This window comes from Lissotriton vulgaris, chromosome 11, assembly GCF_964263255.1.
Source record: "Lissotriton vulgaris chromosome 11, aLisVul1.2, whole genome shotgun sequence".
In the NCBI taxonomy this organism is placed as follows: Eukaryota; Metazoa; Chordata; class Amphibia; order Caudata; family Salamandridae; genus Lissotriton; species Lissotriton vulgaris.
The window spans coordinates 235528138-235546907 of NC_141699.1; positions in this window are offsets into that span (position 1 = coordinate 235528138).

Consider the following 18770-nt stretch of genomic DNA (forward strand, 5'->3'; position numbering starts at 1 on the left):
GTGAATTGACAGCTCTGGGACCATTGTTGGGAAGCTCTAATACCGGATAAAAGTGGTTTGGACCAAATCCGAGGCACACATTTTTTTGTGTTTTTGCTGACTTGCTTGCCTTTGAGGTGCTCTTAGGGGGGGGTTCCTGGTGTTTGTGGGTGAGTTTCAGGGTCTGGGAGCACTGCTGGGACACTCTAATCTTTATTGCATTTGCTTTTCAGGAACTCCGTTGTGGCAACCCCGACTTATGGCCTAGCTACGCAACGCGTTTGGACCGAAGGCCGAGAAATATTGCAAGTATGAGATTTTGCTTTTGGCCTGTTTGGGGGTGTTATGCTTCTTGGCGGGTGGGTTGGCGGGTCTTGGGGCATTCCTGGGAAGGTCTAATACCGGGTAGAAGTGGTTGGGACAAAATCCAGGCCAATTTTTTTTTTGCTATTTCTGACATTTTGCTCAATGTAGCATTTTCGGGGGCCTGTTTGGGGGCTTCCTGGTGTTTGTGGGTGAGTTTCGGGGTCTGGGAGCACTGCTGGGACACTCTAATCTTGATTGCATTTGCTTTTCAGGAAATCCGTGGTGGCAACCCCGACTTATGGCCTAGCTACGCAGCGCGTTTGGACCGAAGGCCGAGAAATATTGCAAGTATGAGATTTTGCTTTTGGCCTGTTTGGGGGTGTTATGCTTCTTGGCGGGTGGGTTGGCGGGTCTTGAGGCATTTCTGGGAAGGTCTAATACCGGGTAGAAGTGGTTGGGACAAAATCCAGGCCGATTTTTTTTTGCTATTTCTGACATTTTTCTCAATGTAGCGTTTTCGGGGGCCTGTTTGGGGGGCTTCCTGGTGTTTGTGGGTGGGTTTCGGGGTCTGGGCGCACTGCTGGCTATATATACTTTACTTTGCAAGAGGTTTGAAACAAATCCATGGTGGCAGAGGGGAGTTAGGGCCTAGCTGCAGAGCGTGCGCGGAGTGATTTGGGAAATTTGGAAAAAAATGACAAAGTCCCCATTTTTGTACTTTTGCTCTTTGGCTGTTTGGGGGTCTTCTACTCGTTTTCTCCTGGGTTGACGGCTCTGGGGCCATTGCTGGGAAGCTCTAATACCGGATAAAAGTGGTTGGGACAAAATCCATGTCGATTTTTTTTTTGCTATTTCTGACATTTTGCTCAATGTAGCGTTTTCGGGGGCCAGTTTGTGGGGCTTCCTGGTGTTTGTGGGTGAGTTTCGGGGTCTGGGAGCACTGCTGGGACACTCTAATCTTGATTGCATTTGCTTTTCAGGAAATCCGTGGTGGCAACCCCGACTTATGGCCTAGCTACACAGCGCGTTTGGACCGAAGGCCGAGAAATATTGCAAGTATGAGATTTTGCTTTTGGCCTGTTTGGGGGTGTTATGCTTCTTGGCGGGTGGGTTGGCGGGTCTTGGGGCATTCCTGGGAAGGTCTAATACCGGGTAGAAGTGGTTGGGACAAAATCCTTGCGGAAAAGCCTTTTGGCACTTTTTGTAACTTAGGGTTCGTTAGGGTTAGCCCTAGCAGCAGGATTGCATGTGTTTCGGGGTGTTCTAGATTTTTGCAACTGAGTTCTGGGGTCTTAGAGCACTCGTGAGAATGTGTAATTTTGGTTGCAAGTCATTTGAAGAAAATCCATGGTGGGAAAGGGGGGATTTGGCATAGTTAAAGAAAGCCTTTGCCACTATTCTTAACTTAGGGTTCGTTAGGGTTAGCAGTATTTCTATTGCATGTGTTTGGGTGGGGGGGTTTTCGAGTCTTGGAGCGATGCTGGCTATGGATACTTTTGCTTGGTTGCTTGCAAGTGGTTTGAATGCAATCCACGGTGGGTAAGGGGGTACTTGGGCCTACTTTTACTTTCAAAGTACGTTTTGTCACCAGTTTTCTACTAGGCCTAGTTTTTTGAGATTTGATTGGGGGTCTTCTACATTTTTGCGACTGGCTTTAGTAAGGGTCTGGGTGGGAGCACTGCTGGGAAGATCTAATTTTGTTCTAAAACACAGTTTACAGGACACCTAGCTTGAGGGGAAAGATCCGCTACATTAATTTGCCCATACTTATTTATCCTTCAAAAGGTGACTCTGACAGAGTATGCACTTTCAAAAATATTGTACTGTCTACAAGGAAAATCAAAGTGGGACTTTTTGCACTCCGCAGCCTACATACATTATATTTATTTATCAGTGGTGTTGTAATATTATATCACTTCCTGTTTTTCATTGAATAATTACAGGCCGGGTTTCAGTCTGTGCAATGGGGAAAAAAGGATGGAGTCAGGCTTCACATTAGCGAGCCACAATTCAGCATCAGGCAGGCAGTGGACAGGGTGTCTTCTGGTCACCAACATCGATGGACGAAGCGTCAGCTGCAATGGAGGAGTGCCGCTAATAAGAGGATTTTTTTTCTGCAGGCAACTTACTTACCAAATTCAACAGGACAACTACAACAACATACAGATACAGTATCCTTTGTCTTTTTCTCTGACTGTGACTGCATTTCTTGGATCTCTCTCTGCTTCTAAATTGATCCCTTAACACATCACTTAGTCCACTCCACTATCACATCTGCACCACACATAGTCATTTGTAAGTGCTCCTACGTAATTCGCAAGTCGCAGCACGCCCCAGCCCGTAGAGGACTGGGATGGCCCCAATGATGAAGCATGTCACCAAGGGGCAACCCTGGTGAGTGAGTGGACACCTAGAAAAAGAGCAATTTCTCCTTTTCTATCTATTATACCTTCCAGACCAACCCCATTGAGTGTTGTGAATGGATTTATAGTGACCAGCAAGGCTCTCAGTTATCTGGCAACAGAGACCTTATGTTGAATATAGTTATCAATAATTTCACACACGCCCTGTACTGTCGCATTCTTTCTTCTACAGTTGTCGAAAGTACTACTTACTTTTCACTGACATGCATCCAGTAGTGCATGCACTTTCAAAGATTGATGGATAGGTTTGTACCCAAAGATTTGTTTATGTTCAATTGTTTGTCCATGCTGTGCTTTTTTTACAGGGTGTCTTCTGGTGGTGACCAACATCGATGGACGAAGCGTCGGCTGCAATGGAGGAGTGCCGCTAATAAGAGGATTTTTTTTCTGCAGGCAACTTACTTACCAAATTCAACAGGACAACTACAACAACATACAGATACAGTATCCTTTGTCTTTTTCTCTGACTGTGACTGCATTTCTTGGATCTCTCTCTGCTTCTAAATTGATCCCTTAACACATCACTTAGTCCAATCCACTATCACATCTGCACCACACATAGTCATTTGTAAGTGCTCCTACGTAATTCGCAAGTCGCAGCACGCCCCAGCCCGTAGAGGACTGGGATGGCCCCAATGATGAAGCATGTCACCAAGGGGCAACCCTAGTGAGTGAGGGGACACCTAGAAAAAGAGCAATTTCTCCTTTTCTATCTACTATACCTTCCAGACCAACCCCATTGAGTGTTGTGAATGGATTTATAGTGACCAGCAAGGCTCTCAGGTATCTGGCAACAGAGACATTATGTTGAATATAGTTATCAATAATTCCACACACGCCTTGTACTGTCGCATTCTTTCTTCCACAGTTGTCGAAAGTACTACTTACTTTTCACTGACATGCATGCAGTAGTGTATGCACTTTCAAAGATTGATGGATAGGTTTGTACCCAAAGATTTGTTTATGTTCACAATTGTTTGTCCATGCTGTGCTATTTTTTCTTGTCTCCCAAAACCTTTCCCAAAAACCCCCGTACCCATCCATTTTTCAAACCCTAACCCTCTTCCCCCGGGCTGTGTGGTATTCATTGATGTGTGACTAAATTACAGCAATAAATCCACACACTTGCTGGGGAGGATAAGGTGATAGCAACAGGCTGGTGAAGAAATCCGAGGATATATTCTTACTCTGCTTGACAAAGACCCATGGCTAATGTCAAAGAACTTCAACCGAATTAGTTATACTTTAACATTTGTTAGGCTACAATGTGGCACTGTTCTACTGTACTTCTGTCACCTGCTATATTCTCTATTGTACCGTTGTATTGCTCAGGAGGACAAACCAGATTTCATTTTCTTTTTTTTCATAGGCATGCAACTGCCACTGTGTCACACCACTAGTACCACCGCTATGAGGAACTTTTATCCGCCCAGGATTGCCAACCTTATTCGCTGTTTCCCGTGGAGCCAGCCCTGGGCCTAGCCCTACTTGCAAACAGAAATTACAGGTAAGATAGGCGTTTGGTTGGAGGTAGTATAATGGAGTATTAGGAGAGACGAGAGATTGGATTGACGGTAGTACTACTAAAGTCCTAGGACTATTCAGGAAAACAAACTTACTGTTAAACCCCTACCCACCAGACTCAAAAGCAGTAAAAAACAGGTATGGTCAGATAAAGTTTCAAAAAGTATATTTTTATAGCCCTAACAAAAGAATCTCCCGCAAGACCCTCCCTAACCCCAACAATTGTCCTTCAAAAGTCCCCAAAAATCCCAACTCCTAATTCCCACCCCCCAAAAGTCTCTAAAAAAGGGGCAAGGGATACTATGGCAGGGTGCTGTTGGAATTAGCAGCCAGGGCATCATGCTCCTTGCGGAGGGTGGCAAGTTCGAAGCAGGGGCCCTCCACCAAGTTCTTATAGTTATGGACCTCCTGCTCCAGGTAGGACAGTCTGAGGGATAAGCGGCGCCGGTGTGCCTTGCAAATCCTGTGAGGGGCAGCTGCTTTCTTTGCTGCTCGGCGGTGGCGTTTGGCTTTGGTAGCCCGGCTCCGTACCGCTGTAGCACTGCGCTGGCTGGCAGCCCGCACGGAGGAGGATGCAGCTGTCCCAGTGGACGTTGTTGTTGTACCAGACTGCGTCTCCTCCTCCTCCAGGGCCACCAGCCGCCGATATTCAGCGACAGTGGCATCCAGCCTCCGTTGCCGGGCCATTCGAGCCAGCTCCTTCCTCCTTGATGGTGTCTTGGATTTGGAAGGAGCAACTACATGAAAAAAGAAAGACATAGTCTGTAACCAATGCTCCTTAAGATTAACACAAAATGATTGAGCAGAAAGTTGTCACAGTACAAGTAGCAAATTGAAAGCACAGTACATAACTATTGAGGACAGTATCTATGTAACCTCCGACTTCTTCATCCTTGCTCTAACATTAGTGGGAGTTTCAGGAACAAATTCTACGAGCACTATGGACTTCCATTACAGTCGACTATGACAGTACACCACTCTTATTCTTCTTCTTCTCTCTTGTTTAGGAAAATTGGTACGTTATCTTATGCAAGCCGGCATTTTGCCAGCGCAGTGAACTTGCACCCGAGAAAAACAGACGCACACCATGGTGAGTGAGACAGACTTGCGTTACTGTACCGGTCCAGTACATGCAGGTGGTGAAGCTCTTACTTTTCTATTACGGGTGGCACTGAGAATACTATGTTAAAAGGGCTACTGCTTCATTAATTTAGCTTTCACCCTACAGTGCAAATGAGTATTTGAAAAGGAAAATGAAGAAGCTAAATTATCTTATTATCTATCACTTCACATGGGATGTATTTGATGACATATGGGATGACTTTAGGTGCTTTGCTTATTATTGAGTGAACAGTGATACCCCCACACATGAATGACGTACTACTACTAAACTAAAGTTATTAAGAGAGGTAGGGAGTGTCCACCGTAATAACCGGATATATGCTGTGCTTGCAGTTGCAATACAAACTACTGCTACTATTCATGGTAGTATTTGGACAACGTTACAACTTCTTTTCCTTGCCTTTCCTACACTGGAACGGACGTGCGGGTGCGGTGTTACATGCTCTTCAAAGTAACACTTAGTTCATCCAGTGACCGTCTACTCTCTCTAGATACACATATGCTATCTAAGAGTCAGATAGTACCATGAATGATCCAGGCATCCATCCATTCAAAGTATATGCACACATACAGTTAATGTCTCACCCACCCAGGCTGTTCTCCTTCCACCCATCCTTGCTTCATCATTCACCCAGCCATGCACCATACCATTTTCTTTCCTTCCCAGCCACCTCGGGGACCAAGCACACACATATCATTCTTCTTTGCCAGTCATCATTACAAGTTCACCTCAGATCTGATTGGGATTCTTCTCGCCAAAAACTTCACAGCTAAGTCGAAGTACATTTAGAGGAGGCTACTACCTGGTTAATTTATAATACACCCATGCAGAAAGCACACTCTGCAGTCTTCAATCTCAATGACTAAGGAATGTATAGCTTACCTCTGCCCGCCACCACCGTGTGAACCCTCACAGGCATGTCCTTGTCCGGCACTTGCACCGCCTCCTCCCCAGAGTTGTCCTCCTCGTCCAATGCCACCACCACCTCCGCGCTGGCCCCGTCTCCAGATGTTCCACCTACAAAGTACTTTTAATAATGTTAGAATACACCACTCACTACTATATAATATTTGGTCTAGGAGGAAGAACGAAATGTGAAAAAAACAGTATACAATTTAATAATTTATGACTGTGTACTCTAGAGTAAAAATGTCCCTTTTTCCAGAGAAGGCTGTTGTCTTGCTGCACTTTTGGGCACAACTGATGAATGTTTGCTTTTTACTTTTTAACACGCACCACTTTTTCTCCTAACAGACAGAAGCTTGACTTCTAAGAACACGAGCAGGATCAAGTTCAAACCAGGTGAGAGCTCGGCTCGACCACAAGAAATGTGTCCAATTAATCGTCAGCACTAAGCACTTTTCCATTTTCAGTTACACGTTCACTTTTATGACAAACTTGATTTTAATAAATGTGTTTACTTTTAATAAAGCTTTTAAACTTAAATAGACTCTGTGGTTTTTGGTCCTCCAGACTAGAGTGGATGAGCTAAAGGTTTTGGAATTTTTGCAAGCATGAGTCCGTGCCTCTGCCATCGCTGACTTTGGGAGCTAAATGACTCTGCCACACTATCTAGTCAGTGAGGAGATTGGGGGTTCAACTACAAAGTCTGTTATCACTGAGGTATGTGGAAAGTCTAACAGCACCTATTATAATTGATAAGCTAAGCAATGCATTATTTAGTGTCCATAGTTCTGTTTGTGCAGATTTGTCCCTGCAACAGTAGTAGAATGGATTGTCCTCCTATCCAAACCAAAGGTAAAGTAGTATCTTATTCTTTCTTGGTGGCCATTCACCTTTTTATTGTTGGCAATGGTCAAAGCATAAACATTTAGAATACTTGAAAAGACATTATGGACAATCCCAGAGGACTGCACTCAGTGCATAGAGCTATTGCTGACTAGAATGGGAGTCCAATGGAAATGCCAAATGTGCAATCTTAGTTAGCTACACAGACAGACTAATAAGAATAATCTAGTAATACCACACAGAGTCATAGTTGAGGCAGGATAAGAATTTAGATCCTGTCTACAAGAAGATCAAAGACGATTTAGAAAAATTCGAATGAGGAACGCTAGGAAAAAATAAGTACTCTATATTAAACTGAAACTTACTGGGGCCAGCAAAGGAGCCCTCGCCTGCCCGGTCCCGGCCTGCATCGTCAACAGCACCCTCCTCCTCCTCCTCCTGTGTCCTCCTCTTGCCCCTGGGGGAAGCTGATGTACAACATGAAAGAAAGAAAAAGAGAAAACATGGATGATATTTCTCAACCAAATCAAACATTTCAAAAGAACTAACAAAATATTTTTGCGAAATAGCAAATAGGGAACGACTCCACGGGATATATTATTGACCAATCTCATGTGGTCGACTACGTTATTACTTTAGTATTGCTTAATTTGCGGACCGTCGGATTGGAAACTACCCTATGTAACTCACTATTAAACAAAGTACTAAAAAGGTTTGCCTAGGATTGGCAGGCAGCAGTCCGCAGCACGCAAAGTGACAGCCAAAGTCCATCGGGATTGAAGATCAGCGACAACACTAAAGTTTCCTACTACATTAACCAGTCATTAAAACACTCAAACTATTAATCCACCACCACTATTTCTGCTTATCGCCATGTATACAAAGGAAGGACTGGACTTGAGTCTGTAGGGGCTGATTTAGAAGCCCCTTGCGGCTCTTTTGCTCCATTGCTGCGTGACTTTTGTGACGCAGCGACAGCACAAAAGAGGCGCAATGGTGCGGCGTATATTAACAACGTGACGCATATGGGAGATGCATCACGTTGTAAAGCCCTGCGCCAATAGGGGGCGTTCTGGCGCAAGGGAGGGCGTTCCTGCGCAGGAACGCATCCTAAAAGTGGCTGAGGGAAATCTACAAGATTTCAATCAGTCACTTTGAGGACAATGATGCGTGACTCAAACCCTGCGCCTGCTTGAAGCAGACGTATGGCTTGAAGCAGCATTGGGGAGATAGGGCACCCCAGAGCATTGATGGAGCTGCACCATCGTTGCGACGCAACTCCAGCAATGCGCCGCCTTTACGGCACAGATGCGTAACGCTTTGGTGACGTTTTGGGCCCATGGTGCGCCGCATTGTAAATACGGCGCACCATGGGTGATGGTGGCGTGACGCACAATTACTGGCGCATCCCTGCTACTTTGCAGGGATGCGCCGGTAATTAAAAATCAGAACCTTAGTGTGTAGCATTACGCAGTTCTTTAAACTACACTCATACATAATTTCACAGGCCAATGAAGTGAACACAAAATCTAAAACAAATAAGCATAGTAGCAACACTACTGAGAAGAAGGAGAGCAGTGTACCTGAAATGCACAGAAGATTTTGAAATATAATTTACCTACAATGTAATGAGCAGCATTATTGCTCTTGGTAAAAAACAAAAATTTGCAATAGAATAACACAGCAGGAGAAAACATAGTAGTAAAGAAATAGCTACTACTACTCACCAAGCCCGGGGATCTCAAGGCCAAGGAGGTCGAGCAGATCTCGCTCACGGGTCAGGACATCCGTCCAGCGGTGGGTGGCCTGGTTGTAGGTGCGCCAGACCCGAGAGTGGTGGTAAATGGCCTGGCACACCTTCTCCCACCACTTCCGGCGCTCCCGGACCCCGTACCCGGCACTGATCTTGCCGCCTCCCATGATGGTCCTGGGGAGGCGGCGCTGAACATAAAAAATGAGTTGGCCCACCTCCTCCGGGGTAAAGATCTCCCTGGGTACGACCTCCTCCCCCCTCAAACGCCCGCACGGGATCCGGACACGGGGTGCGGGACCCTTCCCATTCTCGGGATGCTTCCCGGCTCCCTTCACCATGGTCTGGGCGGAAAGGAATAAAGAAAATAGAATAGGGAAGAGAAGAAAAGAAAAGAGTTTAAAAAGTAGTTTAAAATTAACCAAAAGTAGCAGTAAACACAAAAATATAGGGCTAGAAAAATAGAGGGATAGATAATAAGTAAAATAGATCAAAAAAAACTTCAAACAAGCAAAGGATGGCAGAGATTGACAGAGGATACAAAGACCATGCCCAGAACCATAGCAATGAATGAGAAACAAGATGGCCGCGCCCGTTCACGACCGCGCGGGTAAGTTCGCGCGAGATTTTCCTTGCGAACACGCGCAAACTGTACTAGCAAGCCGCAGACTTTGCGAGATTACACTTCGCGCCCGGAAACGGAAATACGTCAGGCAAACAAGATGGCCGCGCCCTTGAACGACCGCGAGGGTAACTTTGCGCCTTGCGCTACGAGCGGCTCGCAAAAACGCACAAAACCTTGCCAACTAACACGCCGCAAAAAAACCAAATTGCATATTCGCACGAATTTGCGGCTTCCGAATCCGATCTCGCGCGTGTTCGCGCCCCGTGAACCCCGCGAAATTGCAGAAAAACGAGTTTTTCAAAACTGAAAGCACTCGGCAGGGGCAAGAGTTCAAACTCATCATTAGTAACAATTCCCTGTAGTGCTTCCTGACTGGGGCCCATCCAGAATTCAGTTGCTAGTTGCAACAATTGTATGACCCTGCTCTGACCCTCACAGCAGGCTCATAGAATAGCTACAAGTAGGCCACAAAGGTCCTGGGGAAAAAAATGCACTGCAACAGAAAGCAAAATTACAGATAAGGAAGCAGGTGCCAGACTGGAATTTTAAAACAGTGACACATTAATAAACTAACCCCAAATTAATTTATGTCAGTTGAAGCAGGGCTGGTGTGCTTGCTTTTCCCCCCCATAATCTACAGTAATGATGAACCAGAGGGTGGCATTGATGTAACAGAGGGTTGCAGTGGTGAAACAGAGGGTGCTGGGAACCTGTGATGATGAGCCAGACGTAGAAACAACATAATCGCAACCGTTGCGTGCCGAAATGTAAGTTCGCAATTGCGAACTTGTACGAAACCCTCGAGAACTGGCAGAAATCCTTGCGAACACAAAAAATATATAAAAATCCCCAAATTCGCGGATTTTGCGGATTGTGAGTTCGCAAATCCGCAAAATTCGCGAACGCGAGATTCGCAAAATTCGCCCATACTTACTGTGAACATGATCACAGCACGATCTGCATGCTATGCATCGACACCTGACAACATATACGAGTAATGTATGTACCCCTGCCTCATTTTATGAGGCAAAGTATTGCACATAGCAAAAGATGTGAAGATCAGTCAATTGTGTAGTGGACAGACATTGTATGAAACACAGCTAACAGAATTCTTGCTGAGTGCACAATACTGACAATTCCCCATCTAATCCACAGGTGACCACGATCTCACTGCTGAGGACAACATTGATAACCAGCAGAGCAAGTCTCGAGGCCAGCCCATCTGGTGTGCCAGGGAGCACCAGGTCCCAGGACCCCATCCTTCCCACCACAACGTCTGCTGCAACAACAACAGCACAGCAGAGCCCTGCTGTTATGGCCTGTGCATCCACCACCACCTCTACCCCCACCACTACCACCACCAGTGCCACCTGCAACACCCTCCCTGTCCCAGGGGATGACCAGCCCACACCAACAACTGTGGATGGCAGGGAGAGTGTGAGTGGACACAGTGGCGAGGCAACAGGTCCGTGGCAGCAGGGCAGGTGGGAGGGCCAGGGTCATGCACAGACATCAGGAAGTTGGGACCTCAACCCGGACCACTTCACCAGAGTCATCAGGGCCTACGAACAGGTCCAGGGACAAAGTGGCCTGTCTGACGAACTCTTCGACAGCTCATCCTGCTGATGAGGTCCATCGACATCGCATCAGACAAATGGTGGACCTCATGGGCCAGCAAGTGGTGTTACTGAGGGACAGAAGAACTTAACAAGTCCCAATATTCAACTCTTGAAAAACCCTCTTGTATAATGCCCTCATAACTCAAAGTGCCGACTGCGTAGAAAGGTATACAATTTTAAACATACAGTGAAAACAAGGGATTACAAAAAATTAAAAAAAACATTGTTTGTTGTTTAAAAATTGCCCTTCAGCATGTGGCCACTGTGTGCTGTTGCGGTGTGCCAGATGGACATTGCCATTGTATGTGCCCCAAATCACTGTAGCTACCGCCTGCCCTCTGCGGTTTGTCACCAGCACCCGCCCTGACACAAGTCCGGTAGTCATTGGCATGGAGACATGCACAAGTGGCGGTGGGCAAGCTCCGCAACCCAAATCGTGGTAGCTACCGCCTGGCCCCGGCGGTGTGTCACCAGCACCCCCGTCACATGTGCGGTAGTCATTGGCATGAAGACATGCCCAAATGGCGGTGGGCATGCCCCACCACCCAAATAGCAGTAGCAACCATCTGGCCCCGGCGGTGTGTCACCAGCCACCCCCTGACACAAATGCGGTGTTCACTGGCATGGAGACATACTGAAAAGGCAGTGGACATGCTCCGCCAACCAAATCACGGTAGCTACCGCCTGGCCCTGGCATTGCGTCACCACCATGGAGCATTGCCTACAGCTAATGGGAACGATGATTGCGGTGGCATGATGCAATTTTGAAAATCGCGTTTGGCTTGATCCGTCACTGCAGAGGCGGTCATTGGATGATTTTGAAAGATGCACCATTGTGGTAGCGCACCCTGGGCCCCTGCGGAGCATCACTGCCATGGAGCATGCCCTAGAGCCAATGGGAACGATGATTGCGGTGGCATGATGCAATTTTGAAAATCGCGGTAGGCGTACTCCGCCACCTGGACAACCAATTGTTGAAGCTTGGCACAGGGGGCTATATATGTGTGGAAGTGAGCCTCACATTTCAACTGCTCACAGAGCCTGCTGCCTGAGTCCCTCATCTGCTGCTTCCTCCAGACCCTGCTGCCTGAGACCCTCATCTGCTGCTGCTGCCTCCAGAGCCTGCTGCTTGAGACCCTCATCTGCTGCTGCCTCCAGGGGCTGCTGCCTGAGACCCTCATCTGCTGCTGCCTCCAGAGCCTGCTGCCTGATGCCCTCACCTGCTGCTGCCTCCAGAGCCTGCTGCCTGAGACGCTCTTCTGCTGCTGCCTCCAGAGCCTGCTGCCTGAGACCCCTCACCACCCAATTCCACCACAGGTGTTCCATGACCACAGGGATGGCAAGGACAGAGAAGATCCGTGCCAGTCCATTCACAAGCAAGGAGCTGGAGGTCTTGGTTGACGAGGTGCTCGCACAGTACCCAAGGCTGTATGGTGCCCCAAATGTTGTGGTAAGTCATCGAAAAGGGAGGGGGGCAGAGGGGGCACACATGTAGTTGGACTGCTGCAGTATATACCAGAGGGTGTTGAGTCATGCACTGACAAACATGCTGTCTCCAGGGGGAAGGAGTGTGTGTCTCAATGTCACAGGTTTCCCTGCAGAGATGACCTTGTAGCTGCTTCCACGCACTAGGCGTTTGGCACGGCGCAGCATGACACCACTGATGGGCAGCATTCTGGCAGTGACTCACCCTGAGCTGGATGCACGTCTGAAGGTGCATTGGCACTAAGGCAGGGGCGAGTATTTGGGGAGGGTAACTTTGCCTGGGAGCGGATGCATGTGTACAGGGCCTGTGGCAGCGGTGGCCTATGTGATGTTTGTGGAGTGGTGCAGTGCTGCGTCATGTAGGTGGCTGCTCTGATGGGTGCCAGTGTCATGCATTAGCCCAAACTGGCCTTACAAAGGTGATCCTCCCTGCTGTGCATTTACATAGCCGTATGTGTTAGGATCCTCATGGTTATTCAGCATTGGGATAGTGTGGGCAATATACTTGGGAGTGAAAGCAGTGTTCACAATCTGAGTGTGACTTCATCTATGCGTGCAGTGCATGCACCATGAATGTTGAGGCCTACACATCTGACAACAATGTGCCCCGGAGTACAACATGGTCCTTGGCATGGGCTATTTGCCATTGTGGACTGTCATGTTCTAATAGGTGTCTTTGTTCTCACATCCTGTTCCCTCAAAGACTGTCAGTGGCAATAAGTGGTGTGCCCACATCATGTCTCTAGGTGTGGGCAGAGCAAGTTGTGTGTGTGGTAGACTTCATCCATGGGCAGGGTGTTGAGCTGTGTGGTCTTAACATGGCTCAGTAATGGCAGATAATCAGGGTTATAGGCACTGTTGTGGTCTATGTAGAGAGTTGTTGCAAAGTGATTGCAGAGTGTGGTGGGCAATAGGTAGATTTGGCCATCTTTTGTACTGCATCAACTGCATTGCTTTGTCCTGTTGATGACACTGACCTGACCCTGCATCTCTCCCTCATGCAGATTCACCAGTGGGCACGGAGGGACAGGAGCCGGACACCAGCGGTGGCAACACTAGCACTACAGCTGCACAGGAGCTTAGTTACACAGAAGTCACAAGTGCCTCAGAGGGGGACCGGAGTATGCTGGAGGAATCCCTGCCTGTGTCACAAAGGACAACATCATCTGATACCAGTGGGGATGCATCCATGTTGGCAGGCACAGGGAATGGGGACTCGACATCATCTTTTACCACACAGCGCCCACCCTCCAATTCACTTCCTCTGGTGCTGCCTGTGTGTGTCTGTAAGAGCCGACGAGTTACATTCACACCTGGCACCGCTGAGCCTGCACCTGTCCCCCTGCTGCCCTCAGTGCTGATTCAGAAAAGGGGGTGGTGATGAACAGAGTGTCTGAATTAAGCAGACCACTCTTACCCAGTCCAAAGATCAGGGCTTGATCCATCACCATTTTTCAGCTCACTGCACCATCCCAGCTCAGAACTTGGCTATATGCAAATTAGTCTGACCCTGGCCCAGTGCATCATGGGAACAGGGCAGACCAAACTACCAAGCCAATTCTTATACTGGGAAGGAAACAAGCTACCGGGGACCGGTTTCTGGCATTTCAGCCGTCTTCGGCCCGGCTTGCTTGAATCCTGCTGGTGCAATGAGCTAGGGACTCACATCTGAGTATACCCTTCCACGCTGATGGTGGACAAAAATGATTCAGAAAAGGGGGTGGTGATGAACAGAGTGTCTGCATTAAGCAGACCACTCTTACCCAGTCCAAAGATCAGGGCTTGATCCATCACCGTTTTTCAGCTCACTGCACCATCCCAGCTCAGAACTTGGCTATATGCAAATTAGTCTGACCCTGGCCCAGTGCATCATGGGAACAGGGCAGACCAAACTACCAAGCCAATTCTTATACTGGGAAGAAAACAAGCTACCGGGGACCTCAGTGCTGAGCCTGTTGAGCTTCTGCGCTAGCTTTCTGTGGGCCAGATAGCCCTGATCAATGCCTTCAGTGACCATGACATAAAGTTAGGCCAGGTGGTCGCCTACATGGAGGGCATAAACTCTGACGTGTGTGGGCTGCACCGTACTGTCCAGCCTTTATGATCCACAGTGATGTCTGCCCTTCAACAGGCACATGCTTCCATTCCTGCTCCAGTGCCTTTGTCCACCCCCCAGTTAGTCACCACATCAGATCATAGTGACCACGGTCCACATGCGTCACAGTCACGATACAGCACGAGAAGCACCCAGCAGAAACAACCCAAGCGGGCTCGCATTCAGACGCCATCCTCACAGAAGAGCAAAGCCAGCCCAGAATGCAAAGATGAGAGCCCCTCAGGGAAGAGCAAGGCCAAAAAAGCAATGAAGCAGACATCAGGCTCACATGCCCCAGAGGCATCACCAGTTAAGGACTCTCCTGTCCCTAAAACTTCACGTAAAGCTAGGAGTGCAGTTTCTGTGCCCACTGAGGAGGTGTTGTGTGTCAAGGGTACACTTAGGAAGGGCTCAGAGCCACATTCTCCCACCACATTGACTCCCATTCCAAGTCCAGTAAAGCAGGGGAAGGAAGGCACTGTAGGGGGTACACCTGGCAACCAGGGGAAGGAGGGCACCGTAGAGGGTACATCTAGCAAACAGGGGAAGGAGGGCCAGAGGCGTAACCATACGAAGCGTTCCGCAGGATCCAGCACGTCACCAGAGGGAGTGTTAGTGTCTGCACCTGATGCCGCTCTGTTGGTGTGTGTGCCTGTTGTGTCATCACCAGTTCCATTTAACCCCAGTACAGGGTAGCCATTTTGAATTCCCAGGAAGTGGAAAGGCACCCCTCAAACCTCTCCCACCCACTATGTGTCACTTCAACATTGCCAAGCTCTTTACCTGCATCACATTTTTTAACGGGGGTGACAGGGACTTCAGTCCATTGAGACACTGATACTTATGTTATCTGTGGTGTGAATATTACCTGTCATACTGTCCTCTTTTTCGTGGTTAGCTGTTGTTGGCTACATTGTTTACATGTCAGGTTCGGGGACACTGCCAGCACAGGGCATGGTAGTGTGCACAGGTTTGCATGCAGGCTGGGCTATGTCATCATGTATGTGTGCTATCCCTTTATGTGTGCCCAGCTGTGTATATGTATGGTTATCTTGTGATGGCCCTTAATCCTGGTCCCATGGCCTACATGATATGTGTGCTCTTGGGTAGTCTAGAGGTGTGCAGTCTGAAGGGTGCAACATTGTAGGGGGTGTGGATGTGTGTGTGCCCCTGGATTGTGAAAGGACACACATGTGTCACCCAGGAGTTGTGTGTCTGTTGTTTGGATTGTTCAGCCCTGTGGATGTGGTTGTATGCTCATGTGTGACTTGTCTGTTGTGCACTGTGCAGTGTGTTGGTGTGTCCGTGCTGTTGTGTTGTTCTGTCTGACTTCTACTTGTTTTTTTAGTTACTTGTGAGTGTGCAGTGTGACTTGCACATCAGTGTTGTGTTTGTTTGATCATCCATGTGTCTGGAGTCTGTGTGTGTAGACTGTGCAGCCCTACTGCTCCACACTGCCATTGTGGTTTTGTTTCTCATGCATTGCAGGCACATGGTGCCTTTTATCTTACTGTATGGCATGGTGTGTATGGTGTAATGACATCCCCTATGTGTGCCACTTATGCCTACCCATTGTGAGGCTGCACTCCCTCTATTTGTGTATGGTACACCCCTTACATGTCGACTACTGACGTGCAAGACAGTTCACCATGATGTCAGCTGTACCCTTTGTTTACATGTGTGTGCCTCCACATCACTTCGATTGTGACACTGCTTTGTGGTGCAGTTCTTGGGCCAAGAGAAATGTTACACTCTGGACATTGCCCCAATGGTTTATGTGTGATGTTCTTGTGCTATTTATCAGTATTGCTCCTGTGCACTTCAGCTGTGTGTGCTGCCCAGTGCTCTGGTCAAGATGGTTCTGCTCTTGTATCCCAGAGTGGTGCATCTATTGTTGTTGTGTTGGATGTATGTGTGTTGGTTGTGGTATTGCTTCACTTCCTGGGTGTGCTGTTGTGTTTGTGCTACGCTGATTAGTGTTGTGTGTGTTGAGGTTGTGTCAGTCATGTCTGTGTGTGACTGTTATGCTTGGTGTGAACACACTGCTTGTTGTGCATACAGTGCTGTGTGTATGTGGCCTTGGCATTGCCTGATGTGGATCTCCTGATGTCCTGTACTGTTTGTTCAGTTTTTATGTCATGTGCATCTGTAGTTGGTTTGATGTGGCAGTGTTGTTCTGTGATGGTGCACTTTGTGTGTGATTTGTGGTATATTGTGTGTGTTTTGGTCCTGGGTGATGGGGTTGTGCACTTCTGTTCTGTCCGTGCTCCTATTACCTTTTTCACAGTTTGGCTGACAGGGTATGTCTGTTTCTGATGGGGTTCTGTGTGTGTTTTGGTTGTGCATTGTGTTTGTTTGTTGTTTTTGGGGTGCCATCCGTTCTGGCATCCCTGTGTGTGTGTTATGGTTGTGGCTACACCCAGGGTGTGTGTTTGTTTGTGTGTGTATGTACTGGCAAGTATTGGCAGCCTTCAGTGTGTGTGGCACTGGTGTTGGGTGCTGCTGTTGTGAGAGGGGTATGTGTGTAAATTCCACCTGGTGTTTGTCAGAAATGGAGTATGTATATGGACCCTGTGTGTTGTGCTGCAGATGTACTTCTGTGGGGTTGTTGTTTGCACATGTGGCTGTTCCCAGTTACACCTCCAGGCCTTCCTTCCTTCCATGTGCCTTTACTTGGTATGCCTTGCTGTCTCCCTGTGTTATTGCACTGTGTTGACTGTGGTTTGACTTCACTTTCTGTAGCAGCCATGTGTGGTTTTATGGGCTGAGGGAGGTGTTATGTGTTCCTGGTCTTGGATGAGATGTGCACATATTTGTTGTGTGTCTCCATGGCCTTCCATTTGTGTGCATCCCACTTTGGATTGCTGATTTGTAGTGCTCCATTGCTGTGGGCATTTTGGGAGTCTGTGTGTGAGTGCGTGGTATGTATGCTTGAGTATGCAGGCTGTGTGTCCATTTGTATGTTTGTTCCTTGTATATATTGCTTTGGTGCTTGTATTCATGTTTGTTTCCATGTGTGTGGTGGTGTTGTGTGTGTTTCCTGGCTGTGTGTTATGTGTTCCTGTGCAGCCACTCCTGCAGCACCTGTCTCCCTGGTTGTTTGTTGTGTCGTGCAGGGTGTGGATTAACCTGGCTTGTTGATGTGCTTGGGAGTGCACAGGATGGGAACCTTGCCTGTGCCTTATTGAGGTGTGTTGATGTGTGCTGGGGGAGGTGTGTCCCTGGGGTCTTTGTGCCCTGCCCATGCTTTGGACTGACCCTGCATTCTGCATTGTGCGCATGTATTCACCGCTGGAGTGAAGTTACCGTGACATTGCTGCAATGTCGCTGTCAATGTGTGTCCAGGATGCAGAGGGGTGACTTGGTGGCAGGTGGGTCATGTGTGGGTGCCCTTGTGGATGTGTTGTTGCCCCCAGCAGGGTGTCTGTTGTAGATTTTTACCCTGTGTCAGCCCGTGTGTTGTGTGTTGTATTTGTGTAGTTGCGTACCTTCGGCAGTGCCCCATGAGTTGGTAGTGATGTAGCAGGTACAGCACCGGAAACACATATAGAGCTGGGTCCATGGTGCTCGTGACAGGGTGGTGTGGACCGGGACTCTGGTATCACGCTCCGCTGTCGAGTTTCCGCTGTCTCTGATTGGGCGGTGTCTCTGTTGCGGTCCGTCTGCTTGTTTGGGGCATCCCAATTTGTGGATTGTTACGGACGTCATTCCGCACGGCGGTGAGTCTTCTTTGGCTCCCACCGCCGTGGTGGTGGGCACACTTTGATGGCGATGCGCGTCGCACCGCTGCGGACTGGAATTGACCTATGTTTTGCAATACTAATATGGCAGACGTGTTTTCCACTGCTCGCGGGTGGAACAATTTGTTTTTCTACCCCGCCAGCACCACGTTGGTGCCACCGCCCAACATCCTAATGGACCCCTAAGTAATTGTGGGGTTCTTGTAAAGCGCACTGTTACTCTAACCGAGTGCCCTGGCGCTGCAGACCGCTGGGGAACCCGTCCTGGTTTTCCCTGTGAGATGGTCCCTTTCTGGCTATCTCCAGGGTGAAACCAGGCATCTCCGGCGTCTGTGGGGGGCCGTTGTAGAGA